Source organism: Colobus angolensis, unplaced genomic scaffold (genome assembly GCF_000951035.1).
Source record: "Colobus angolensis palliatus isolate OR3802 unplaced genomic scaffold, Cang.pa_1.0 Scaffold37, whole genome shotgun sequence".
Taxonomy (NCBI): Eukaryota; Metazoa; Chordata; class Mammalia; order Primates; family Cercopithecidae; genus Colobus; species Colobus angolensis.
This window is the reverse complement of record NW_012117043.1, coordinates 6,458,873-6,486,176: the sequence shown is the minus strand read 5'-3', so window position 1 is coordinate 6,486,176 and position 27,304 is coordinate 6,458,873. Positions and strand designations below refer to the sequence as shown.

The 27,304-nt window shown below is 46.7% G+C and overlaps 1 protein-coding gene and 1 long non-coding RNA gene across 4 annotated transcripts in view; one reads left to right on the top strand and one right to left on the bottom strand.

Annotated features, from left to right (window-relative positions):
* The window catches only part of MSI2 (musashi RNA-binding protein 2), a 435,331-nt gene that overhangs the window by 244,868 nt on the left and 163,159 nt on the right, over window positions 1-27,304 (top strand). The gene's annotated exons all lie outside the window — the stretch shown is intronic.
* On the bottom strand, window positions 23,588-24,989 carry LOC105520118. Its single transcript, XR_001003071.1, has 4 exons — window positions 24,948-24,989; window positions 24,222-24,299; window positions 24,019-24,082; window positions 23,588-23,961 (listed from the first exon to the last, which is right to left on the bottom strand). It is a non-coding gene; the product is annotated as an uncharacterized LOC105520118 (long non-coding RNA).

Genomic DNA, 27,304 nt, shown 5'->3' with positions numbered 1-27,304 from the left:
GATCTCCTGACCTTGTGATCTGCCCGTCTCGGCCTCCCAAAGTGCTGGGATTACAGGCTTGAGCCACCGCGCCCGGCCAGGACCTGTACTTTTTTTTAAAGTATGGTCTTCTAAATACCTCATCAGAGATGACTTTGGACCCTTATCCAAAATGAAGATTCCTGGGCCCCACCCCAAAGCAACTGAAACATGCTTGCTGAAGGAGCAAGCAGCTTGGGCTGGGCATTTAACAAGTCACCAGGTGTGACGGATGCACACGCAGGTAGTTGGGGGCCACTGCACTGTCCGGACAAGCTGACGACAGCTCCAACCCTGGTGTTCCCATGGAGGCCTAGGGATTCGTTTGAACACCACATGTTCCCAAATACTCTTCATACCAAGAGAGCTGGTCCTTGGTACATTATACACTACTGGGCTGGGGTAACAGAAGGTGGGAGCAATGACCTCAAATTAAATTAGATCCAAAGGGAACATGTGGAATTTTCTTCATATCTCCCGTTTAATAAATGAGAGAACTGAACCTGCAAGTGAGAGAACTCCATGCTGAGGGACATACGTTCAACACAGCAGATCTGGGCCTAGTAGCTGTTACCCCAGCTACCCTTAAAAAGTAAATATCCATCACCAGTTGCCTTCTTATTGCTGCGATGATTTAAAAGAAGAGTTGGTTTTAATTAGAATAAACGTGGTATTTTTCTTGCTGCAACAAGACCTTCAAATGGGAAAAAAAATCTCAATACCCCAATTATGCCAAAGCATTCCCAGCCCTATCCAGGAGTAATTAAAAAATACAGCTGACGCTTGTTCTCTTGCTTGTTTTTAAATGAATAGCTAAGTATCTGTCAAGATGATGAGGGCCTAGGCTGCTGACGGCTTTACCATCTCAATTTGCTCCCAGGAACTACAGAGATGAGAACACGAAAGTTGTTATTTTGAACTGTGAGGCACCTGGCTACCCCAGGCACGCGCATTTTGTGGTCGGTGGAGATCATCTCCCCAGTCCTAGTACCAAAATGTGGGATGGAAGGCCAGGCTTCATGTCCACATTCTTATGCTTGGAACACATCGCTTCTTTCCCCGTGGGCAGCTGAAGTGGCTTCTTCCGGTGCTGTGCAGGGAACTCAGCTTCTCTGCAGTACCCAGCATGTTTTGAGGATCGTTGGGTAGAATTAACTTGGCTTTGTTGGGGGAAATCCCCTAGTTGCAATTCACTTTTTAATTAGTTCATGGAACCTTTATTTCTAAAAGATGCCACCAAGTGAATTGAGAAGTCATTTTACATATTGACACCATCCATTTGGTGACAATTGGCTTTTTTCCCTCAAGCTAAGGGCAAAGCCACACACAGTGGCTAATAACCTGTAATCCCAGCACTTTGGGAGGCCAAGGTGGGTGGATCACCTGAGGTCAGGAGTTCGAGATCAGCCAGGCCAACAAGGCACAACCCCCTCTATACTAAAAATACAAAAATTAGCCAGGTGTGGTGGTGCATGCCTGTAATCCCAGCAACTCGGGAGGCTGAGGCAGGAGAATTGCTTGAACCTGGGAGGTGGCAGTTGTAGTGAGCTGAGATTGTGCCACTGCACTCCAGCCTGGGCAACAGAGTGAGATTCTGTCTTAAAAAAAAAAAAAGGCAGCTAAGGTCAATTCCGTATGCATTCTTCTCACCCCACCCACAACACACATATTTTTCTAAAGACAAAATCAAGGGCAGACTTGAAAAGGAAATAATCATAAAAGTTACGATAGCATTTGGAGTTCTTAATATTTACCCATCAGTTTACAGCATGTTTTTATATATGTGGTGTTCCAGTTATCTATTGATGCATAACAAATCACCCAAAAACTTGTTGGCTTACAACAACGGCAATCATTATGTTATTTCTTGTGGTTTCTATGGAGCAGGAATTTGGGTGGGACTCAGCTGAGTGGTTCAGGCTGGGAGCATCTCATGAGGTTGCAGTCAGACATGAGGTTGCAGTTCTAGTGTGGCTGTAACTAGCACAACAGGGGCTGACCAACCATCTCTCTCCAAAGGATCTCAGAACTTCTCTCCGTGGTCTTTCTGCATGAGCTGGTTTGAGCTTCTTTACATCATGGCTGCCTCAGGCAGTCAGACTCCTTATACAGCAGCTTAGGTCTGGAGCACCAATGTTTCCACAGACAAGGCAGAAGTGTGTTCGCTTTTTTTTTCTTTTTACCTAACCTCAAAGGTCAAACAACACAAGTGACTCTCAAATTCTCAACTAGAATGAAGGGGAGGAGACATAGAGCTCACCTCTGGATTGGAGGCGTATTGAGCTCCCATCATAGACAGCATGTGGCATCGGGGAGATATTGTGGCCGTCTTAGGAAAATAGTCTGACACATGTGGTCACTCTCAGACACGCTCAGGTGGGGTAGGCGGTCTTATTGTCACCATTTTACAAACTGGAAACTCAAAGCCAGAGAGGCAAAGTAATTTGCCTGCAGTCACTCAGATCCTAAGTGGATATTAGAACTCATATCCTGAGGGATGTGAGAAAAGGGGAAAGAAGGCAGCACCAATTAGCTTGTCCAGGTGACATTTGGGGGCAGGTGGGACTTGGTGGCTCTATACCTCAGATCTCTCTTTGGCGCTGTATGAAATGAGTTGTGTGTTTTTTTTTTCTCTCTCTCTTTCATATAGACTCTTGGGTGCAGGGAGGCAAGAGCCAGGTGGAGTGGACTGGTAAGAGGAGGAGCGAGCTCTGGAGGAAGAGGGTGAACAGTTGCCCGCTTGGTAGAGCAGCTGATTTTTTACAACCACTGTCAGGAGAGGAAGGGCCACCCGGGTCTGTAGGTTGTGTGTGTTGACCAGACTTTACCCAGAGCACTGTCCTGTCTCTTCTGAAGACCAGGGCACTCAATGAAGGACAAGTCCAGCAAGAAGACTAGCCAGGTGCGGTGGATAACACCTGTTATCACAGCGTTTTGGGAGACTGAGCCAGGCAAATTGTTTGAGCTCAGGAGTTTGAGGCCACCCTGTCTCTACCAAAAAAAAAATTAGCTGGGGCATGGTGGCATGTGCCTGTAGTCCCAGCTACTTGGGGGACTGAGGTGGGAGGATCACTTGCGTCCAGGAGGTCAAGGCTGCAGTAAGTTATGACTGCGCCACTGCAGTACAGCCTGGGTGACAAAGTGAGACCCTGTCTCAAAAACCAGAAAAAAAAAAATAGCCAATATGATTCATAATAATAGCAGCATCAAGAGCCTGTATTTCCTATGTGTTTCCATGTGTGTAAATGCTCTGTCACACCATCTCATTTCACCTCATTTCGTTCCCCCGTAAAGAACATTCTGTTAACTGGGGTTCAGAGGGTAACTTGTTCTACCACTCGCCCAAGATCGCCGTGTGGTTCCTGAGTGTAAGGTGTGAAGCCAAGTCTCTGTGGCCCTGGGGCCCGAGCCCTCAACTGCCCTGCTAGGGTCCAAGCTGACCACTGCAGGGCCTTAGTCTAGAGGAACGGCTTGACCAAGGACATCTGCAGGAGAGTTTGCTGTGTTGAGCTGAGCCCCTTTGCCAGACGTGTCAAAACAAATGCTTTTGTGTGTTTACTGCCTCATATGCTCAGCCAGAAGCTCCTGTTTTATCATCTGCTTTAGACTGAGGGGAAGAGGATTCATCAATAAGGACCTGACTCACTCTTCATCTCACGGCCCTGGGCCAGGCCCTGTTAGCTCTTAAGTAGGCAGCTTAGCCCTCAAGGGTAGTCCTGCCTCCAGGCTGCCCCCACCCCAGCCCTGTGGGTCTGTGCACAGAATATTGTTAAATTGATTTTTCCAAGTCATCTCTCTCAGTGCCTAAAACAGATTCTGGCGTGCTCAGGGAAGTTCTTTGGAATGACCAAATGAACAGTACGTGTGCTTGATTCATCTCCCCTCACTACTGTCAGGGTGAAACCAAGTTCAGCCGTTGGCAATAAGACGGACCTAGAATAGCCCCCGCTCCTGGAGATTTTATTCACAGACCCTTCAGGAGAGCCTGCCCTTATAGACACAGTCATTACATGTCTTGGGTTTTTCAGGAAGATTTAGATTTTCTGTGTCAGATGATATATTTAAGATAACTCCAGTCACTGTGTAGCCCTGCAGGACAACGATTTATTACAGGTCTATTTCAATGTTTGAAACTTATAGTAGAGACAGTTGCTAAGTTCAAGCCCTCAGAGCTCACCTCCGGGTTGCATAGCCAGTTTCTAGGAGGGTCCTGGGTTTCAAGAGCAGGAGATTCCCCTCATCCTCCACTCCTGGGGTATAGGCGGGTACAGAGTACAAGGTTCAGAAGGGCCCACCAGTGATGTGGGGCTCTCCAAGGGTCTTTTAGGAAGGAGACCCCAGGGGAGAGAGAATGAGTTGGGGCAACCAATAGGAAAAGGGCTAAGAATCACGTTAACGTTTATGAAATAGTCCACTTGCACCTGGCATTTCACACTTGACACCTGGTTCTTTACCACATTAAAAGATGGGCTTAACTTTGCTCATCTTACAGGTGACGTGGTGCAGAGTTCAAGAGCATGGGCTCTGGGGTCCACTGTTGGGTTTAAATCCAGGTTCTTCTCCTCATAAGCAGGATGAATTTAGCCAAATTGCTCAGCCCTCTGGATTTCAGTTCCCTCACTGATACATGGAGATGATGATAATAGTGCCTCCTTTGAAGGTCTAAGGTGTGAATTGAACTAAATAGCTTTGTGAAATGCCTGGCATAGTGTCAGATCTACAGTAATTGAGTATAAGAATTAGCTGCTATTATTATTGTTGTTGTTTGAGGGATACAGACAGGGAATGAAGAAGGTGGCTCTGAGATATATTAAATCACCACTCATCATTCTGCCATGCAGGAAGGTCTGGGCTGTAGATTTAAGCCTTCTAGCATCTAATGCTGGGTCACTACTGTGATCAGAGGTCCTGATGAGGCTGTGTGCATGTGTGCGTCTAGAGGCGCATGTATTGGGAGCCGGCCACCTACCCTTCCCCAGCACCATTACATACCCAGGCTCTGCTCTCACCTTACAGCCCACCCTCCATGGCCCCAAAGTGGTCTTGGGAGCAGATGCACAGCTGGTAGATTGGGTCTGGGCTCTGGCTTGCTCACCAAGCCCTGAGCTTCTGTTTGTGACTAATTGCTTTGTTTGTTCTGTATGAGACACTTAATTTTTTTTTTTCAGTGATTTACTTCTCTTTGTAATTAGGTGTAGTGATTAGAATCTTGTTCCTATTACAATGGAGTTTTCCTTTTAATTCATGCACATTCTCCAGGCCTATCTCCGTCTGTTCCATTGATTGTCCCCAATTGGCTTTTCCCAAGCTATCGTATAAATCACAGTTCAGGGGTGACTTAGAGACTGATGTGAGTCCAAGGAATGAAAGAGAGCTGATGGGGAGTTTTGTTATATTCAGGTATGCAATAGTGATACATACTTAAGGATGAAGTCTCAATAAATCAGGGCACAAGGAATTGGCAAATTACTTTAATAAGTGTTCATTACTATATCTTCTGCATGTAATTTTTTTTATTAAAAATGTCATTACACACACAAATACATTTTGCTAGGAAAAGGTCTGAAAAATAAACACTGAAATGTTAACAGTGGGTGATTCGTATTTTCTTCTCTTTGCTCATAGGCAGTTTCTGCCATGTATATATAATACATGTATTAAAAAATAAGAGGTTTTGCAAGCCCTCCTTTATAACAGAAACAGCACATTTGTCAGCTAGCCCAAGGCCACTGCACATTTCAGCAAAAGACTCCAGGTCTTTAAAGTCCCAGAGCAATTGCTCAGTCCCCAGAGCTGCTGTTCATCTGTCAATCAGTCAAAACGTAGTCACTGAGTCCTGGGTCTGGGGTGAGGGGCAGAGAAGGCACAAGATGCGGTTCCTGTTCACAGGTGCTTATGATTTAGGGAGAGACTTGTTTTTTGTTTTGTTTTTTGTTTTGAGACGGAGTTTTGCTCTTCTTGCCCAGACTGGAGTGCAATGGCACAATCTTGGCTCACTGCAACCTCTGTCTCCTGGTTTCAAGCGATTCTCCTGCCTCAGCCTCCCGAGTAGCTGGGATTACAGGCATGCACCATTACAACTGGCTAATTTTTTTTTTTTTTTTAGTAGAGACAGAGTTTCTCCATGTTAGTCAGGCTGGTCTCGAACTCCCAACCTTAGGTGATCCACCCACCTCAGCCTCCCAAAGTGCTGGGATTACAGGCGTGCGCCACCACGCCCAGCTAATTTTTGTATTTTTACTAGAGATGGGGTTTTGCCATGTTGGTCAGGCTGGTCTCGAACTCCTGACCTCGTGATCCACCCCCGTCTCAGCCTCCCAGAGTGCTGGGATTCAGGCGCGAGCCACCGCACCGGCCAGGAGAGAGGTTTTTGACAGAAACTTTCTCCCTGACCATGGCTCTGACCTCTCAAATTCCCCAGACTTTGGTTTTTCCTCCACAGATCCTCCTCCTTCATGATGCTGTGAAGGTGGCCGGTGCCAGGGCGTTGCCCTCTCAGTTCCGCCTCTTCTTTTGCAGGGCACCCTCCCTTCCCATGGTCTCCCATCCAGCCTCCTTGTTGCTAGCTCTTGAGGCTGTGTTCCCTGCCACTATGACCTCACAAGACAGCCCCCCGGGAATCTCCTCATGCCTTTCCTGCAGTTTTCCCTTCTGTGGAACACGGACAAAGGCATGTTCTTCCTAAGTAAAGGGGCTGGAGAGAATTCAGTGGAATGACTGACCGGTGGACTCGACTGGGGGTGTGCGTCCGAGGGGACCTAGATGTGATGTTGGAAGGCAGGGTAACTTGCCTCGAACCCTGAGTGCTTGGATGTTTCCCTATGGGCAGTCGGAGACATGAAAGGTTTGCAGTGATCCTTCAGGAAACGTAACCGGGTCACAGTCAGTGATGCCAGGAAGGCGGCCATCTTGTGTTAGGTCACTACTTAAGGTTCTGAAGCAAAGAGAGTTGTAGAAAAAGTGGCCGGGCATGATGGTTCACGCCTGTAATCCCTGAACTTTGGGAGGCGAAGGCGGGTGGATCAGCTAAGATCAGGAATTCGAGACCAGCCTGGCCAACATGGTGAAACCCTGACTCTACTAAAAATACAAAAAATTAGCCAGGCAGGTGGCGGGCGCCTGTAATCCCAACTATTAGGGAGTCTGAGGCAGGAGAATTGCCTGAATCCAGGAGGTGGAGGTTGCAGTGAGCCAAGATCACGCCATTGCACTCCAGCCTGAGCAACAAGAGTGAAACTCCATCTAAAAAAAGAGAAAGTAAGGAAAGGGGTGAATGGGGGTCCCATCAAAGGAAGAAATAATAGAATGGGATGGGGTAGCTTAGAAGAGGGAGGACCGAGCAAGAGTGTAAAGCTTGCAACTGCGGGAGGTTGGGGTCACTGGTAGAAATGGAGTCTGGGGGAAGGTGTGTATGTCATTGTTAAGATGTACTGGGGTTGGAGGTCCCAGAATATCCACATCATGGGAAACCAACAGCAGAGAAGTGAGGCTGGTGCTCTGGGGATAGGCCTGGCAGCAGAGCACAGAGAGGCCATGGCTTTTCTTGCCACCTTCTTGCATAGGGGAGAGAGCTCAGATGGAGAGGATAGGGGCCATGGATCAGGTAGGGTGAATGAAGCCCTTGAGATTTATGGGGTGGGAGAAGAAAAGGGAGCCAGGGAGGGGGATAGAGAACCTGGGGCCTAGAAACCCCCAGAGCAAGAATGGACATAAGGGAAGGTTGGAAGTTTTGGTATATTCTTATGTTTTCCTTGACGTGTTTTGCTATTTAATAAAAAGGGGTGGGGCCTTCCAGACTTACTGAACAAATTAACAAGGAAAACTCCTATGCCTAACATATTCAGGTATTCCTTGCTTTTAAAAAGAATGCCTCGCCAGAGTTGCTTAAGCAGAAATGTGTACAACTCGGTAGGCTATTCACTCTTTTGCCAGGGGAGTAAGAACCTAGAGAGAATGAAATTTCAGGTTAAAGCCATGCCAATGGTTATTTGGTATGATTGAATGGCATCTTGGTTTGGGGTGTGGGGGTTTACATATATATTCAAGTTAGTATGTAAGTTGGGGTAGAGTCGGAGGACAAGGTGAAAAGCGTATGGGAAATAAAATCAATTTCTCTGAAATTCTGTGACTGTAGATTTCTTTCTCTGGAACTGAAGAGAAACTTTAATGAGTTTTCCTTTGCAGGTAAAGCACAGTTTTATTCTGTAGCTGAAACTTCTCTAAATAAAGCAGCTTTCCTTCTACCTCCACTGCTCAGGCTCTTCTTTCCTGATGGCCCCCTCCAGACTCTCTTTAAAATAGACTTTCATGCATGAGGAAGCATCATAATGTAATACTCGTCTTATCTCCACACTTACCCAGCAGGCACTTACAAAAGGACAGTGGGCAAACCTTAGAAATCTCCATGGCAAGCGGAGGTGGGACGTTTTCTTTAGGGACGTCCTCACCTAGGTCTGTCCAGGACAGGACCCTGACGGGCCAATTAGCCATGATCAGAGTTTCCCTGCTCCGGCTGTTTCTCTTTGAAAGGCATGGGCTCATCTTCCTTTACATTTCCAAGGTTCTCCACTTGTCTCCGTCATGATAAACAGTGTAAGGCGGAGCGTCTGAAGGACTCGGGGAAAACCTGTGGGGTTATTATGGCTCATTTGGTAGATGAGAGGGATCTGTAATTTTCCGTGGTGTATTTGTATGCACAGAGATGTGATAAAGATGGCTTGTAGCCTCTTTCATTTTCCAGATGTCTCACAAGTGGATAAACATCGTTGCTTTCTCTGGCTGTGGGTCTGCTCTTTCTGCTGTGCTCCTGATGCTATGTTCCCTGGGAATGTTCGCAGTCACCTCTCCGTCCCTGACAACAGCCATTTTGCCTTGGCAGGTCTACCCTGGCCTTCCGAGGGAGTGGGGAGAAGGCTGCTGTTGGAGGAGGCTATGGGAGTGGAGGGGCTCTGCCTCATCTTCCAGAACCATTCGAACATCTGGATGTGTTTAGCCCGTTTGATTCGAGTTGAGGAAATCTGGAGCTTGCTTTTTGTGCCTGTTGAAGGGCAAACCTTCCTGTGTCTTCCTCCATGTACAGATTGTGGGGACAGCGAGGGTTAGACAGGGCACCTTGGGAGGGGAAGGACTTAAATCTCCTGAAGACAGATTTCTGACAGTTAAGAATTGCTTGGAAATGGCGTGTATGTTGGGGTCAGGGAGGATCTGTAGGGCGATTTTCAAGCCAGTGCAAGCCCAGCCCAGACTCACAAACCTCCCTGCTGCTTGGTAAACATATCTTAAAGATGCTAATTTTGTTGTACATTGACATGGTGAATGTTTTCCTAGCATTGAATCCATAATGTATTTGGTATGAAGCTATAAAAAAATCCTCTTATTTCCCTCCCTTTTATTTTACCTCCAAAATTTTTTAAATGAAGAATTTGTTTTTCTCAATCTATCTATATCTCTGTGTGTGTGTGTGTGTGTGTGTGTGTAAGGGGGAGGGTGTCAATCTCTTCCCACTGGTTTTTGTCTCCGTGTGTGTGTGTGTGTGTGTGTGTGTGTAAGGGGGAGGGTGTCAATCTCTTCCCATTGGTTTTTGTCTCCGTGTGTGTGTGTGTGTATGTGTGTGTCTGTTTGTGTGTGTCTCCTTCCCCAACCCCGCCAATGACTAAGAAGCATTGAGAACTGGGCTTTTTCCTACAGATGCAATGTGTCTTCTTCAAAGTGGGAGTCTATGTACTTCTTCCAAAGATCCTGCCTTTGCTCTGCACAGTTTCAAAGTGTTCACTGTGAACTCATATTCAGACTCTAGCATTTTCTTCTGAATATCCTCACTGGTGATAAATCTTTGGCCTTTGAAAGTGGATGTGATTTTTGGAAACCATTGCCAGTCTTGGTTCCAAATGACTTGTGGCCAAGATTGATTATGCTGTTTTTGGACCAAAATGCAGTAGGACTATAAAATAATGACTAGTTGTTTTGCGTGAGTTGGGAACTGACTAGAAGGGAATTCCCCACCCCCCTGCCCCCCACCACCACCAAAATTTCAAGGAAATATTTCAAGTCTTAGTGAATAAAGACAGGGCCTTCCATGGTGACTTCTTTGAAGGGGATGATGACCCTATCATGTCCACTCCGGTGTATTCGTCTATTAAACAACAAAACAGAGGGTGTATTTATTTCTTCTTTTAAATTTGTAGAGATGGGTTTTGCTGTATTGCCCAGACTGGTCTTGATCTCCTGGCCTTAAGCAGTCCTCCCACCTCAGCCTCCCAAAATCCTGGGATGATAGGTGTGAGCCGCCATGCCCGGCTTGCTGCATTTTCTTTGTAATCCTTGCTGTGCTTTAGATGTGGGACCAAGCGAGCTGATGCTAGATAAAGGGCCAGGGTCGTTTATGAGTTAGTGTTTAGTGAAGACTTACTTCAGAGCGCAGCAGAAGTAGGCATTACCCTTTTAAAAATCCTGCTGCAGGTCAGCGGCATCTGTGTCTGGGAGCTCGGGGCCAGGACAGGGGAAAGCCATCCTGAGTGCTTCGTCACCCATTCCCTTGCCTGTGGCCAGCTATTCTCTGGCAGCTCTGGACAGGCCATTCTGCATTGATCTGAGACCCCTACCTCGATGCCACACACTGCAGCTGTACTACTCCTTCCTCTGCTGCCGCCATCCAGCACTGACTTCCCGGACCTCCAGCCCCCACCAGGCACAGAATTTGAGGCATCTACACTGACAGCCCTTTCTTTCCCTGTCCTGCCCACAGGAAAATTAACCCATTTTCTTCACTAATAAAGTGAAGACTCGAATGACAGGAACCTTAAATCTCATTTTAAAGTGATAAATACAAAATACATTTGAAGGCTGAAGTTTGGGGTGCTCCAAATAGCTTAAAAGGTTTGATGCTGGCTGGGAAGAAGTCTGGAAGAAACAGGGAGCAAAGAAAAGCCAAACCACGGGACATAAGCCCCTCTTTGGAAGGCCTCCTCCAAAGCCTATAGTTTGCCCCCAGAAAGTGATGTTTTGGTTCAGATGCCATCAGGTGTGTGGGATTGGCGAGACATGGGAAACAGAGTGCAGCTCCCAGATCTGCGCAGAGTGCGGCTCACAGATACGGGCGTGAGCCCGGCAGGCCTGGCCAAGGGGAGATAGGACCTGGGAGATGTAGGGCACCTGCTGATGGCAGACAGTGGGCTGTGCTGAGAGGCTTGCACCTGGCTGGACAAAGTGTTGAAGGAGCGTGTTCTTGTGCATGTTCATGTACCCGTGGTCAGAGTCACAAGGCTGTTCCAGGATCCATTCATTAGAATAGAGTCCTCAAGTCCTAAAGTACCGTGTCATCTTCAATGAAAAATGCTTTCTGTGGTCCAAGTGAGAGGATCCCTGAGTCAGATCAGCATCGAGTCACTGCAGAAACCCACAGGGATCCTCGGGCAGCCCTGCCTCCGTCTTCCCAGTCTGAGAGATGGGGCAAAGTGCTGCTTCTCAAGGGTGTTGAGAATTAATGAGCTGACATTTAAAAACTGCTTGGGAGATGAATTGGAAGTGCTAAGTATTACTATTTCATGTGGAAGTCTGAAAATAACTGCGCCGAAGTGTTCTGATAAATAACTAAATTGAGCTAGTGAGGGGGAAATTTCATCCGTCTAGAGAGTGTTTCTCTTAAATATTTTTCTCTCAGGTGGAAAGGAGTGAGGGGGAGAGTGAGGGAGAATTTATCCAGAGAGAATTTGTGTGTGTTTTGCTGCCCACAAATGGAAGAATATTGAGTCCACCTCACTAGTCTGGGGGCATCTTGGTTGCTTGCTATTTTTGTTTTGTTTTGTTTTTGAGACAGAGTTTCACTCTTTGTCGCCCAGGCTGGAGTGCGATGGTGTGATCTTGGCTCACTACAACCTCCGTCTCCCAGGTTCCAGTGACTCTCCTGCCTCAGCCTCCTGAGTAGCTGGGATTACATGCACCTGCCACCATGCCTGGCTAAATTTTTGCATTATTTTTATAGAGATGATATTTCACCATGTTGGCCAGGATGGTCTCAAACTCCTGACCTCAGGTGATCCACCCACCTTGGCCTCCCAAAGTGCTGGGATTACAGGCGTGAGCCACTGCACCCGGCCTCCTCTTGGTTTTTTGTTTTTTTTTTTTTTTTTTTTTTTTTTTTAAAGCCATGCAAGTTCTAAAGTCTGCTGGAGCTGGCCAAGGCAGGACACTCATCTGGAAACACCTCTTAAAAAATAGGCTTATGGCACATTTTTGTGTTTCTCTGGCTTTAGTCCATGGCACATAAACTGGGGTTGGGAACAGGCATTTAAATCACCAGGGCTGGCTCTTGTCCTGCCTCTGCCTCTCTGCATCCCACTCTCTGGAGGTGGGAGGGAGCTGTACCTGTCATGCATCCACCAAGCAGATGCTTCTGTCCCTGGAATCCCAGCTTTGTTTGGTGATCAGAAACTCCATGGGTATCAATCAGCCTTGACCCTTTGGAGGAGGTCACCACCACATCCAGGCTGGAACAGAGCCATTTGTGCTTTTCCACTGATTCCTGTTCCAGCACCAGAGGGGGTCAGCCAGCATGGCACACTGAGTCCCCAGAGTGGGGTCCCAGGTGCAGCCTGAAGGATGGAGAAGACATGGGCGCTGCCCTCAGGGAGCGGATGCTCTAGCAGGAACTTACCGTGGTCATGCAGACGTCAGAGTGGAACAAAGGAAGGCGCGTTAATAAACTCCAAATGTGAAGTGAATGGAATAAAAGGTAGAGTGGTGATCCACCCGCTCAAATATATTGAGTAGCCTCTCCCTCCCCTTACCGCCACCCACCCCACGCTTACCCAGAGAAGGTTCATTAAGCTGGAAGAGTCATCTTTCCTTCCTGCATGCCTTGAGACTGGGGCTCCTCGGCGTTCCAGGCCATCTGGGCTCAAGTCCTGCTGGCTGAGAACGCCTCTCATTTGCTCCTGGAGTGGGGTGTTGCCCTGGGGAGGCTGTTTCCTGGGGTTGATGCAGTGTACTAACCCCAGCTCTGCCTCTGGCCTGCTGTGTAACTGTGGACAGCAGAGGATTAAGCCCCTGACCCCTTGGCCTCAGTTGGCACTGTTAGATGTCCTCCCGGTCTATTTGGCAGTGGAGTATTGGTTTCATTAAAGACTGAGTGTGGTCTCTCTGACATCATTTTGTCCCCTCCAGTTTCTTTCTCAAAGGCCAGAACCTCACCTTCAGGGTGCAGACCCAGCCGTAGCTCACACAGGCCAGGCCCGCACAGACAGCTCTGCTTTCTGCGATTTCCCTACCCTGCTCCTGTGGCTTATATTCCACCCCACACATGCATACCTGCTGCCCCATTACCAGGTCCCTGGTGCCCCTTTGCCTAGAAACCACCTCCTGCCATTTTTGTGATGAACTGTCTCCCCCAGCTAAGTTAGTGTCATTTTTATGCTGAGTGTTCAGAGCCCTTGAGTGCATGAATGAATGACTGAAAACTGGGCCTTGACAGAGTGCCTGTATGTGCGCTGCATGGGCCTGCATAGCTTAGAGCACTTATGTCCTGCACTGATGACACCTCTGTCCGCATGAATCTCAAAGGACAGGAATCAAGTCTTCCTCATTTAAAAAGCCTTTGGGCCTAATATGGTAAATATGAATTTATTTATTTATTTATTTATTTATTTTTTGGTCAAATGAATGAATGGATTTTAAAGGTAGCACCACCACTGCCTCTGACAAACTTCTTTTTAAGTTAAGGGCTACCCATTTGCTGAACAGAAGGAGCTCATTCAGCCCAGTTTCTAGGGCATTAACTGGGCTTAGGGTGATAGCTCTGAAGTTGCTGTCACCTGTTGCCATTTGGCCAGAGCAGCCTTCTCAGGTAAGGGCTGAATCTCTTTTCTATGCAGGATGGCACAGGGGGGTCCTTACTGGAATAGAGGTTGGCCTCAGCGAGTTAATTTCCTCGTTGAACAGAATTTAGAGGCCGCAGAGTCTTAGTTAAGACTTGGTTGTAAATCACAGAAACCATCTCATGCCAGCACAAGCCTGTCTGTCTCTCTCTGTTGCCTGGTTTTCCATGCTTCTGCAGCCTTGTGGCAGGACACAGCCCCCTCCCATGTGGGCAACATGGGCTGGACAGATAGATATTACAGAATGTGGCCATTGTGTCTCATCCTTGGCACTGCTCACTCAGGTAAAGCCAGCGTCGCCACTAATTTTAATTTCCCTTAGCATCAACATCCTAACTGTAGAAAGAGGGAGGGCCTCAGGCATGAACAGTACTAGATCTTCTGACCAGCTCGCTGAGGAGGTAATAATAATGGATGGCAGCTGTTTAGTTCTTCATATATGCCAGAATATTGTACATGAATTAGCTTCTTTTTTTTTCTTCTTCTTCTGAGACAGAGTCTCACTCTGTCGCCCAGGCTGGAGTGAAGTGGTGTGATCTTGGCTTACTGCAGCCTCCACTTCCCGGGTTCAAGTGATTCTCCTGCCTCAGCCTCCTGAGTAGCTGCAATTATAGGTGCTCGCCACCACTCCTGGCTAATTTTTGTATTTTTAGTAGAGACAGGGTTTCACCATGTTGGCCAGGATGGTCTCAAACTCCTGACCTCAGGTGATCCACCCGCCTCAGCCTCCCAAAGTGCTGGGATTACAGGCATGAGCCACCGAGCTAGACTGAATTAGCTTTTCTTAATGCTCATAACAGCACTATGAGATAGGTACCAACTTGAAGTGAAGTAACAGAGGCACAGAAAGGTTGAGTAAGCTGCCCAATATCACACAGCTAATAAATACTAGAGCCAGAATCCAAGCCCAGGAAGTCTAGCTCTAGAGTTTCTGGCCTCTCCCACTAGTCTGTACTGGTCAGCTGGGACCTGGTCCTAGGTGCCCTAGCAAGCACTGTTTGTGGCCACATGGGTCATTGGCAGAAGAACTGCAATGCTTTTTATAAATCTAGAATTCGACAGTGTCACCAAGCAGATGGGATTCTGCAAAAGACAGGACTATATGCCCACGACCACATTTGTCATCATTTGATTTTAAATTGACAGGAGTTGGGGTGGAGTCCCTTTACTCCCCGAGGAGTCCCTGGGGACTTTACTGCAGTCCCTCAGGGAGCCTCACTCCCCGCTCCCCCGGGGCTCTCAAACCCTCTGGCCGGCTCCTTGTGCTTCTCCTGTGGTGATGAAGGGCAGTTTCTTGAGTACCACACAGTTCCTGAGATCTACTGAGACATCTTGACCTTGGAAATTCCTATTCTTACAAAATCTCTAGTTCTGGAGCTAAAGTAGGAAAAATTATAGAGCTGAGTAGTTGAGAAGCAGTTTAATTAAAAACAACAAAAAAAGAAATGTAAATGAATTAGGCAAAAATCTTCATGGGGCGTCATTATTGGCAGAGGAGGACCCTAAGAGGAGATTAAGATTTCCTTTTATTTATTTTTAAGTTCCATTGTAATTGAACCCTTAGGCTTGAGAGGATAAGGATGCCTCACACAGTCTGATTTCAACAAGCATTTGTCTTTGTTAATTTATATAGGGAAGTGTAGTAAATCTGCCAGGAACAGGACGGTGGCCCCTGTGCTATTTCAAGGGGGGGTCTTAAGAGTAATAGCGCCTGACAATTTTCCAGCAGCTGAGACATTTTTTTCTGCTTCAGAAAGCAAAATATTGTATGAGTTGTGCAAAATGTAGAAATGATTTGAAGAATTAGGGTGCAGCAAATAGTACAGTTTTCAGCAAAGCACTGAAGACTTCATCAAGTGATAAAGTTAGCAAGTGGAGGGAAGGCAGGGGTGGACCAGTGGGATACAGCACAGGTGTGCTGTGGGCCTGTCATTCTTGTTTAATTTCCTTTTTCCCTGGTCCCAATTTGAATTGCCAAAATATGTTAGATTGCAGTGCATTATTTCATTTGCCTGCTTTGTAATTCCTCTTTACCTCAAACAGATGAAAACATGGCACTAAAGCAAATTGACAGCTCTTGAAATGAGAAAGATCTTTATCCTTCAGAGTGTTGATGTAGAAATAAATGAAAGAAAAACATGCTTGTTGGGTCTTGAAGCAGCTTGAATTGATACTTTTTTTTTTTTTTAAGGGAAGATGTGGGTTTTTCCCTCTCCCTTCTTTTTTTTCCCCTTAGGGTGTTGTGTGGCTCAGGGATTAAGTAGGAGGGTTGGTTATTCTGTCAATACCCATTTGCAGAGATCTGAGTCGTGATTTGGGTATAAGGAGTAGACCAGAAATTTCCAGCCTCTCAGGGTCAACAGAAGGAACACCGAGTCCTCAAGTTGACTTCCTTACCTCAAAAAATCTGTCAGGCACCATGGGTACCCCACCCCAAACCACATGTGGGCCAACTAAAATGTCAGGTGTGCTTGCTTTACACAGAGCACCCCAACGACCCTCTTCCAGTCACTTCATGCTGCCAAAAAGCCCCGGTGATGATCAGGATGAATATTGATAAATGATTTCCCATACTTCAAAAGTAAGTGTAGTTTGTTTGGTATATGAAATATCTCAAAACATTTAAGATCTGTGTTTCAAAAATTAAATGAAAGACAGGCCTAATGGCTTAAAATAGAAAGATTAAAAACCACTGGATTTGATGCTCTTTTTTATCTGAGTTTGTTTTGTTTGTTTTGTTTTGAGACAGAGTCTCCCTCTGTTGCCCAGATTGGAGTGCAATGGTACGATCTTGGCTCACTGCAACCTCCGCCTCCCAGGTTTAAGCAATTCTCCTGCTTCAACCTCCCGAGTAGCTGGGATTACAGGCACCCCTCACCACACCCAGCCAATTTTTGTATTTTTTAGTGGAGATGGGGTTTTGCCATGTTGGTCAGGCTGGTCTTGAACTCCTGACCTCAGGTGATCCATCCGCCTTGGCCTCCCAAAGTGCTGGGATTACAGGCGTGAGCCACTGCACCTGGTCTTATCTGAGTTTTTTTCTTTATCCTCCAAAATCTTCCTGAAACTCAACAGTAAGCACTTATTGGATGCTTATTTTTGTATTAATCCCTCTAGTGGCCACTAGGTAGGGAATGCAGAGCCATATATGAAATTTCCTGAGGACTAGGGAGAGGGAAGTGATGGGGGAGTGTGGACCACCAATTCACGTATTCATGTGACAAAATAAGATTTCAGAGTTGTGTATGCCAGTGCCAAATACAAGAAACAGATAAGGGACAGATCTTTCTACTGTATGCCTACCTTATTTACACCTACTGTATCCAAATCAACAGAAATGAGGGCATAATTGTTTGTATTATAAACAGATCTGCCATGGAGTTTCTTGAAATAATGAGCCCCCTTGTGGTTTCTTTTTATTACTATTATACATTTTTATTTTAAAATAGTGTAGGACTCACAAGAAGTTGTAAAAACAGGACAAAGAGCTCTTGTGAACCCTTCACCCAGCTTCCCACAATGATAGTATCTTCCATTACCACAGTACTTTGTTAAAGCCAGGAAACCAGTGTTGGTAGCCTATCAGTTTTCATGTGTATTTGTGTGTAATTATTTAAATTTTTACTATCTGGAGATTTGAGTAACCATCACTACAATCAGGATATATAATAGAAGTCTTCCATCACCACAGAGAAACTCCTTGTGTTTCTCCTTAATAGTCACACCCTGTCCGCACTCCTAACTCCGGGCAACCACTGATCTGTTCCTCATCACAATAATTTTGTCATATAGTATGTAATAGAGCCTTGATACTGACTTTTTCACTTGCTATGACCCCTCTGGTCGGTTGTGCACCAGCTGTGTACCAGCTGTATTCCCTTGTAGAACGTAATGGAATGGTTTGTTTGCCCATTCCCCCTGTTTCTAAAAGATGGTTTCTTTGCATACGACTCATCGCACCACAGTACATCAAGCCAGGCACACTTACAAAGTTAAACCCCACTCATCCGTAATGATTTCACGACTTTGTAGTCATCAGTACAAAGTCTGTTATCCCATTATGCAGTCCTCATCCAACAGATATTTCTTGAGCATCTGTGTGTGCCGGGGCTGGGATGCATTCTGGTAATACATAGGGTAGTCATTTGCCACAGGCCAAATGCTTTCCTGCGTGTTGTATCAATAGTTTCTACTTCCCAAGGCTGGGGTGAAGGTTAACAGTGATCTTGTGTTCCTTTTACACACAAGGAAGCTGAGCTGCCTTGGAAAGCCATGCCCAAGATCATGCGTAAGTGGAAGTGGTGGAGTGGGATTTGAACCCAGGACGTGTGATGGCATGCCACGTTTCTTTTATTCTGTCATTGTGGCATTGACCGTACCCACTTAATTGCTTATAGCGAGTTTGCTTCTCTAGAAAATGAGTGGACTGGACTCATATCCTTTTTATCCTCTCTGCCTTGAAGAGTTATGATCCTCTCTGAACAAGAGATAACTTTGCCAAGTGACTGCATCTCTCAGCCTGTTGCTGCACTTGAACTTTGTTCTCAGCAGCATTTTCTTAGCCATTATTTGAAGACAGTTTGGGAATTCAAAAGTAACAAATTAGAATTCCTCTAAAAACAGTCTGTATGTAGTTCAGACCTTCCTTCATTTAACTAATTTTCAACAGGGTCTTTGGGTCAGGACTAGGACTGAGAAACCTATGGGACTCTAGGGATGACTTTAGGGACAAGGGGATTGGGGAGATTGGCAGCCCATAGGGGAAGGAGGGACTTACTTGGATGTCATCAAAGCCCCATGAAGAAACTCTGGGGCTGAGTGGTGCTGAGTGCGCTGATTCGGGTGCCTGATGCTATACAGTTCGCAGAATTCTGCCTTGTGCCAGAATCGCTGGGGATCAGAGGAGGCTGCTATTTCAGGCATCTAAGTGCTACTGCTGCTGAATTCAGGCCTGAGCAGCTCGTCCGAGAGGGCGGGGCAGAGATGCTCCAAGCTTTTGAAGCTCCACGAAGGGTTCAAAGGAGCCTTGGAGAAGGGATTCCTGTACTGGGTGGGAAGTGGAAAGGTGACCTTTGGGTCACTTCTAACTCCTGAGTCTGTGATTCTGAGGCAATGGAACTTCCTCTCTCCCTCAGTTACCAGTATTCACTCCAAGATCTGGCTGAGTTCATCGGAATCAAAGGCTTGTGCCTTCAAAGGGCTGGTGGAGAGAAAAGGGCCTGGGGCTTGGGAAATCTGCAGCTACCCCATGACCTCTGGCTTATCCCCCTGCCCCTCCCCTGTTGTGGCCAAGAAAAGTGGTGGGCTCTGGGACCCAACAGACCAGAGTCCACCTCCCATCAGAGTGGCAGAAAGAGATGGTGGGGGATGGGGAGGCACCATGGGACAGGGGTGTCAGAGAGCCCAAAGTTTGTTCTAAACACACATTGTTTCGTCTGTGCTCTGCAACCAACTCTGCGTGTTGGTCAGACAAAAGAGTTTTAATAAATATTAGTTTAATGAATAAATGTGTCACCTTGGTAGAGCTCTCCCTCTCCCTCGTTCTTCTTTTTTCATCAGCCAGCCTTAAAGAGAGCAGGATGGAAGATGTCTGAAGCCCTGTCCTGGAAGCTGATGTACTCAGAAGTCCCTGCCCTGGGGGCCCTGGCCTTTATGAAATGTAGACAAGCCCTTCATCCCATTATCAAGCCTTGTTATTTACCCTCCCTGTTTTTCAGACAGAAAGAAGATGCAGATGGCCCATGGGATTAAAATTGGGATTGGAACCGAGATTCTCCAAGCCTACAAAACTCCTTTCTCCTCTTCCCCTCCCCTCCCCAGGCGTATGGCTGCAGCTACGCTTGTCACCATCTGAGATTGCATTGGCCACAGGAGATGTGGATGATTTTTCCATTTGTCCTGATGTTTATTTCATGCCCATCAATATCAGCCCATATTAGGACAGATGAGGTGGTTATTTACAGGCTGTGCATTTTCACACTCGGTAATTATAAACCCTTCCCTCTTCGGTCAGAGTCGTGGAGATCCATTTTGGCAATTAGCAGTTTAGTATTTGTTTAATGGGAATGTGAGAGAGTGTTCCGGCACATCAGTGCTCCCCTAATGATTTGCCTCTCTCCTCTGGAGCTGGCAGGCTTGGGCCTTTTTCACGGTAGGTGAGGCCTGATGGGGAGAGGTTGGAGGGGGGAGAAGGGAGCGTCCAGCAGTTCAGCAGCCTGCCTGCCGCTCACCTCCCCCAGCACACTAGCATGCATGCACGCACGCACTCACAACCAGTGCTGAACACGGGCCTGGATTTCCAGAGCACAGCAGCCGCCACTTGAAGGAGCCTCACACGAGAGGCCGTTAGGCCAGATGCCATTTCCATGTGACAGCTGTCAAGCCTGTCGGATCCAACTGCTGTTCCTCAAACAGCTCTGTCTCTCGGTGTCTCTCTCCCCTTCCCTCATCGCCTCCTCTCTATACCCCATCTCAGATATCCCCAGTGAGAGCCGGCTGCCCCACCCTCCACGGTGGTGCTCAGGCCCACAGCTTTGCAAGCTCAGCCAGAATGAAGCTGCCAACCAGTCCTACCTCTCACCAGGAGACTCTGCCTTCCCTGGCTTAGTGTTGAGATAGGGCCTCCTGGGACTGCTCCCCCAAGGGCACACTGGTTCTGTTAATGGCCTTCCCTTGGCATAGTCCATTGACAATAAGAAAACTCACAGCATTGGGTGTGGCTCCCGACTTAACTGCATGGAGCATGTACGGGTGTGTGCATGGGGGCGAGGGGATTGCCAGGTTGGGGCAGTGAATTGGGCCAGTGTCTGTTATGATGAGCGTTTTCTGTGTGGTAGGCACTCACTGGCTACCACATGAGCCTTCCTAACAACTCCAGGAAGCAAGACACACTGAGTATCCTTACCATCACTGCACAACGGGGACGCGCATGGCTGAGCCTGGACTGTGTTCCAGAGCCCTCTGGCAGTTCCAGCTCTGCTAGAGGCTTGCTCCACGACTGTGGAGGAGCCCAGTGATCTCAAGCTTTTGGAATTCACTTATCTAAAAGGAAGAGACCCCAATATCCTCCCCTATCCTTTACGTTTCCAATCATTCCTCCTCTCCTGAGCCTACTGGGGCAATATACCTCCATTTCCTTGAGGTTACCTAATCACCTCTCTTCGCTTTTTGGTAGGATTTTAAGGCAGTGTTTGTTGTTCATCCAGCAGACAGAGGTACTGTGCAAAGCTCTTAGGGATTCAAAAAACAGAAGACAGGTAAGGAAGAACAGAAGACTTAGGGACACATCTGATTTTAACTACTGGCTCCACCATTTACCACCTGTGTGATCCTAGGCAAGTCACTTACTATCAGTGGACCACAATTTCCTCACCTATAAAATGGGTGTATGATGCCACGTGTGCTGGCACATGCCTGTAATCCCAAGCTACTCAGGAGGCTGAGTCGGGAGGATCGCTGGAGCCCAGGAGTTTGAGACCAGCCTGGGCAAAGAAATCGAGACCCCATCCCTAAAAAAAAAGCTAAAATTTTTTAAATTTTAAAAAGAGAAAAAAAATGGGTGCATGAAATGGGTATGATAAGATCTACCTCAAAGCTGTTATAGTAATTAAATGAGCTTTGCAAATTGCCTATTACGCTCCGGTAAATGGTAGTTATTATAACAATCATTATTTCAGGAGGGTAGATATTTTGTAACTTAGAGTCTGATACAGACTTGTGGAATCAAAATCTCTGAGCGGGAGGCTTTGCCTTAGGTAGATAAAATGTCTACATCTCCAGGATTGAGTTGTCTGAAGACCCCACATCTTTCAGTTCCCATGGGCAGGTGTCCCTTTGTTGAATTCATAACTGCTATCTGATAAACATTGTGGGTTTTTTCTTGTAAGCTAAATGGGAAAATAGAATGATCCCACAAGAATAAAAGAAGTAAGTGTAGGAAAAAATTAAGGACTGATAAAGGTCTTGCTAATGGGGACAGAATATTCTGGCCATTGTAAGGTGTGGGAGCCTTCTGTGAAGAGTTCACAAAATGTTCCTAATGCCACTGAACTGTAGACCCCAAAAATGGCTAAAATGATAAATTTTATTTTATATATTTTTTGCCACAGTTAAGAACAGTTTAGGAGATATTTTATTTTATTTTTGAGACAGTCTTGCTCCATTGCCCAGGCTGGAGTACAGTACCATGATCTCAGCTCACTGCAACCTCCGCCTCCTAGATTCAAGCAATTCTCCTGCCTCTGCCTCCAGAGTAGCTGGGATTGCAGTCGTGCACCATGACACCCAACTAATTTTTTTTTTTTTTTTTTTGTATTTTTAGTAGAGATGGAGTTTCACCATGTTAGCCAGGCTGGTCTCGAACTCGTGACCTCAAGTGATCTGCCCACCTCGGCCTCCCAAAGTGCTGGAATTACAGGCATGAGCCACTGCACCCAGCCCTAGTTGAGGAGAAATTATGTGGACTTTTTCTCTTGTTAGTAAAGGCCTGGGTTCAAATTAAAATAAACAGGCTTTCAGATGGATGCAAACTAGCATTTTTTGACATTTGGAATGAAGGGAAAACGTGCCTGGCAGCAGCAGCTGGGATAGAAACTCCAAGCGTGCCTCCATCACTGCAGTCTTCCAGGGGTAAACACACAGGGACAGAAAGGCTGGCTGTAGAAAGGGGAGGCCAAGAACTTGAGATGGGCAGGAAAGCAGCAGCTGGCAGGCTGAGGCTTAGACTCAAAAGCCCAGCATCTGAGCCCCAGGCCCGGCCCCGCCAGCTCTAGGACAAACCAGTGGGAAAACTGAGTCTTAGAGAATTTGTAATACTCCTGTGGGGTTATTGTGACCACCAAAGTAATAATAATACCTGTGAAAATATTGGTGGTGATGGGGAAAAAAAAAATGGTTTTGTTAGGTTTTCTTAAAGCCCTCTGTTCAGTTTTTGCCCTTCCGAGCTACTTCTAGTATAGAACTTTGGCTTTCTTGTACCAAGACTGAGTTAAGCTTAAGGAGAGTCCTAAGAAAGTAGGATGAGGCAAGGAGTGCCTGCTCCTGACTTCTGGAAGGGGATGAATGTTTAATCTTTAGGCAGCAGAAGACCCATTAATACTCATTTACTTAGAGCCTGTCTACACACACATATGCCGTGTCAAGGCTCAACTCAGCTCTGTTTAGCCATTTAGAACGGTGGGTCTCGGCCTTGGCTGCACCCTGGATCACTGGGGAGCTTTTAAAAATCCTCTTTCGGGCTGCCCGCTCCAGAGTACTGATTTAATAGGTTGGGGTGTGGCCATGGTGAGCAGTCATGGCTGAAAACCACTGATGTCGATTTCAGTATGAACCAATGGGATTTTCCAGTCTGCTCCTTCTTCTCCATCCTTCCTCTTTGGAGAATGGTGAAAGATAGACCAACCCCAGAGCATACGGAAAAGTCCTATTTCAATAAACTACACATTATTCCTGAGCTTTATGGAAGGAACCGATTTGAGTTTTGCCCAAGCTGGCAGGGAGAGAAGTGGAGAGAGTGCCTTCCCATGTTCTGCGTAATCCTGGACCCAGGCAACGACTGTCTCCACCACAGGCCCCAGGCACCTGTGGCCTGGGCAGTCCTGCCACCTCAGCTGAGTCTCACTCTTGTAGCTTTAGCTCCTTGAGTTTACAGAACATAAATAAGTCCTGTTAAGCCTGACACACTATAGTATCATGGTATTGCATTTGAGGGTGTTTATTTAGACTAACACTTGGAGCGTTTGAGTGGGAGCAGGAAGAGAAATTCAAGGACATTTGTTCTGGGGGAGTTTGGAGAGCTGGGTTTCTTCTCTTCCCTTTCCCCTCCCTCCTTGCATTTGACCAGATAATTTAAGAATCATTTGAAGTGCCGTTTCCTGCTTTGTTCTTGATATGTATGGCGTGTGGGTGTGTATATTTATATCCCCAGAGGAGTAGGACATTTCTCAGGGTGTGCATTGGCCACAGCAAAGCTCTGGAGTAGCCTCACAGCACAGAGAGTTTGCAAAAGCCCAGTGGCCAAGTCAGTGCTTCCAGAGCATCATCCCAGCTGCCTTTGGAGTCCATGTCCAGGCAGCTGGAGTCCATGTCCAGGCAGTCCAGTCCAAAGACTCTGCCTCTGTCCATTCCAGGCAGTGTCTTTATGCATGGATCTTAGGAGCCATCTCATAGAATTTCCTCCTTTCACAGAAGAAAAACTGAGGATAGAGGAGGGAGGTGACTGGTCCTCAGTGAGATCCTGGTGGGGCTGGGATTAGAACCCAGACTCCATCCATGCTTGGTGCGGGCACTCCCCACCACACCCAGCTGCCTCCCAGCACCTGCTGAGTTACATACCAGCAACACTTTTCTCTTTAGCTGTCTCCTGGGAACAAGTTTTTTGTGTCCTCAGATCAGTTCAGCTTCACTCACCTACTATGTACTTGGGGAGCCAAAACTGTAAAACCTTCAGCAGAAGAGGCAGTGGTCCAGGGGACTACTATAGGGTCCCACCCGTTAGCCAGCTAACTGGACAATAGCATTTTTGACCTCCCTCCATGCATCGTTGCATTGTGTCTTTGGTTTTTTTTTTGAGATGGAGTCTCACTTTGTCATTTAGGCTGAAGTGCAATGGCGTGATCTCAGTTCACTGCAACTTCTGCCTCCCAGGTCCAAGCAATTCTCCTGCCTCAGCCTCCTGAGTAGCTGGGATTATAGGTGCACATCACCATGCCCAGCTAATTTTTTGTATTTTTAGTAGAGACGGGGTTTCACTATGTTGGCCAGGCTGGTCTCGAACTCCTGACCTCAAGTGACCTGCCCGCCTCGGCCTCCCAAAGTGTTGGGATTACAGGCGTGAGCCAAGGTGCCCAGCCTGCATTGTATCTTTAAAGATTTCCTATTCAGCCAACATGTGAGCAGGGCTGTCTCAAGTCTAACCCCTGGATGTGGTCAACACCATCTGGCTACTTCTAAAATCACCCAGCAAGAATGCCTGGCTCACAATAAATCTTTTGACTCATTAGAAAGAGAATTCACTCATTCATTAAATGAATTAGGATTAGAGAGGCATCACCCACTGACTTCAGTGGTAATTATTGCTGATTTTCGTGGTGCTCATTTAGTGAGGAACAAGTTGCCAATTTCTCTTGGCGCTTCTAGGATCTCTGTCTCCAACCTTGCTGATGGGGTGAGATTTAGAAGAGGTCCCTCCACACCTTAATACCTGTGTTCCTTGTGGAATGTTCCATGAAGAGCGTGCTCCATGTGGAATGTGGAACCTGATAGTTTAATTCTCTGCCACATTTAGCACTTTCCCTTCTTCTGCCCCTTTTCTTTCCTTTGCTTACTTTCTAGTATTATTTTAGACTGTCTGTCTTCTGATTGTAAGTTTTCTTTGTTGTTTTGGGGGATTTTTTTAGAATAAGGACCATGTATGAGTTAGCTATGGCCACAAGAAGGCTGTGTAAATAACCACAAAACTTCAGGGGCAGACAGTAACTGTTCATCTCACGTGTTTGGAGTACACTTGGAGTGGTTCTGCTGATCTTGGCTGGTCTCACTTGCATGTTTTGAGGGTGACTGGCTGTCCACCCATCTAGGCTGGCCTCAGCAGAGGGGAGTTGGCCCTGCTCCTTGTGCCACCCATTCTTCATCAGGCTAGCCTGGGCATGCCCTTGTCATGGTGATGGCAGAGGTGCAAGAGAGAACAAGCAGGAACTTGCACATCCTCTTAAGGCTAGGCCCAAAACAGGCATACTCTTCCCCCGACTGCATTTTATTAGCCCTAACAAATTAAGCCCAGATTCAAGGGATGGAAGTAGACTCCACCTCTTTGGGAGAAGGACAGCAAACTCACAGAGGAAAGGGTGTGAGACCATTCATATCGTCAGTCTACCATAGACCTGTGTGAGTTGTCTTTTGTTTGTACTTTGGCTGATGGTTTGCAAATAGTGAATGCCTCATACATGTATGTTGCATAAAAGTAAATAAAGTTACCATCTGCCGAGTTTTCTATTCAAGATTGGATTGGCTGCGTGATCTAGACATGATCTGTTTATCTGTTAGGTAGATCTCGACATGAGTTTATCTGTGAATAAGAGTTTATCTGTTAGAAGGAAAGTTTGTGTCATCCTAGTAGAATCTGGATTTTTCTTGCATTGGGTGCAGGGCAATTCGGTTGTCCCTCTTCTTATCATCTTTTCCATCGTGGGATCTACCATCATCATTTTTAGGATTTTAGAATATAAACGTCTGAGAGAAGGGGAACAAAGAGAGGGAGAACTTGCCACGCTGAAGTGGATCAATTGCTCCTAGATGGGAAATTTTGTTTCATGTATTGACCACTGAGTGTATGTTAAAGAGGAAGAAGCAACCTCTGCCCAGTGTCTTTAACCTTTGCTCTTGCTTCTTACCCTTAGAGTAGCTCATGGAAAGAGGGGTCTCTGGGCTGGCAGCTGCATCAGCATCACCTGGGAACTTGTTAGAAATGCAAATACTACTGAATCAGTCACTCTGGCTGTGAGACCCCGGGAGATCTGTAGCTTAACAGTCCCTCTGATGATGATTCTGATGTGGATGATGTTTGAGAATCCCTGCCCCAACTCCAGCAGCCGTAGAAACTAACAGATGAGGACCCCTTTGTTGACTGTCACACACTTCTGAGGATATTACAGCATAGTCTGAATCGTGCAGTAGTCAGAAGTATCCCATTGGGATCCCAATGGGATACAGAGGCATCCCATTCCCCACCAGCTCACCTAAATGTTACTTTACTTTGCTTCCTATTTTTTTGGCGGGGGCATGGGGGGTTGTTTTTTGAGACAAGGTCTCACTCTGTAGCTCAGGCTAGAGTGCAGTCATGGTTCACTACAGCCTCAATCTCCCAGGCTCAAGCGATCTTACCATCTTAGCCATCTGAGTAGCTGGGACCACTGGTGTGCACCACAGTGCCTGGCTAAGTTTTTAGTATTGTTTTTGTAGAGATGAGGTCTTGCTATATTGCCCAGGCTGGTGTCAAACTCCTGGCCTCAAGCAATTTTCCCACCTCAGCCTCCTAAAGTGCTGGGATTACTAGACATGATCCACCATATCCACCCTATTTTGTTCTTTCATTCACAAAGATACACCACTAAAGATGCCAGGACCATATCTCAAACCTGCCCCAAGTTATTACAAGGCATATCTCAAGGTTGGCATAAGCTCCTTTTCCCAAAACAGACCGGGGTTCTGCCAGGACATGGGACAAATCATGCTGAGGATCAGATACCTCTTGTCCTTCTCTCTCCCTCGGGGGAGCCACTAGGCCTGCAGGTGCCCATTTTAGGTACAAAGAACTTTGTAAGGCAGGTGAACACATTGTCACTATGAAGTAAGTACCAGTGTTAATCATAAGGATGAGGGTGGTGTCCCTAGAGGGGATATTTCATAAGGGGTTAGAG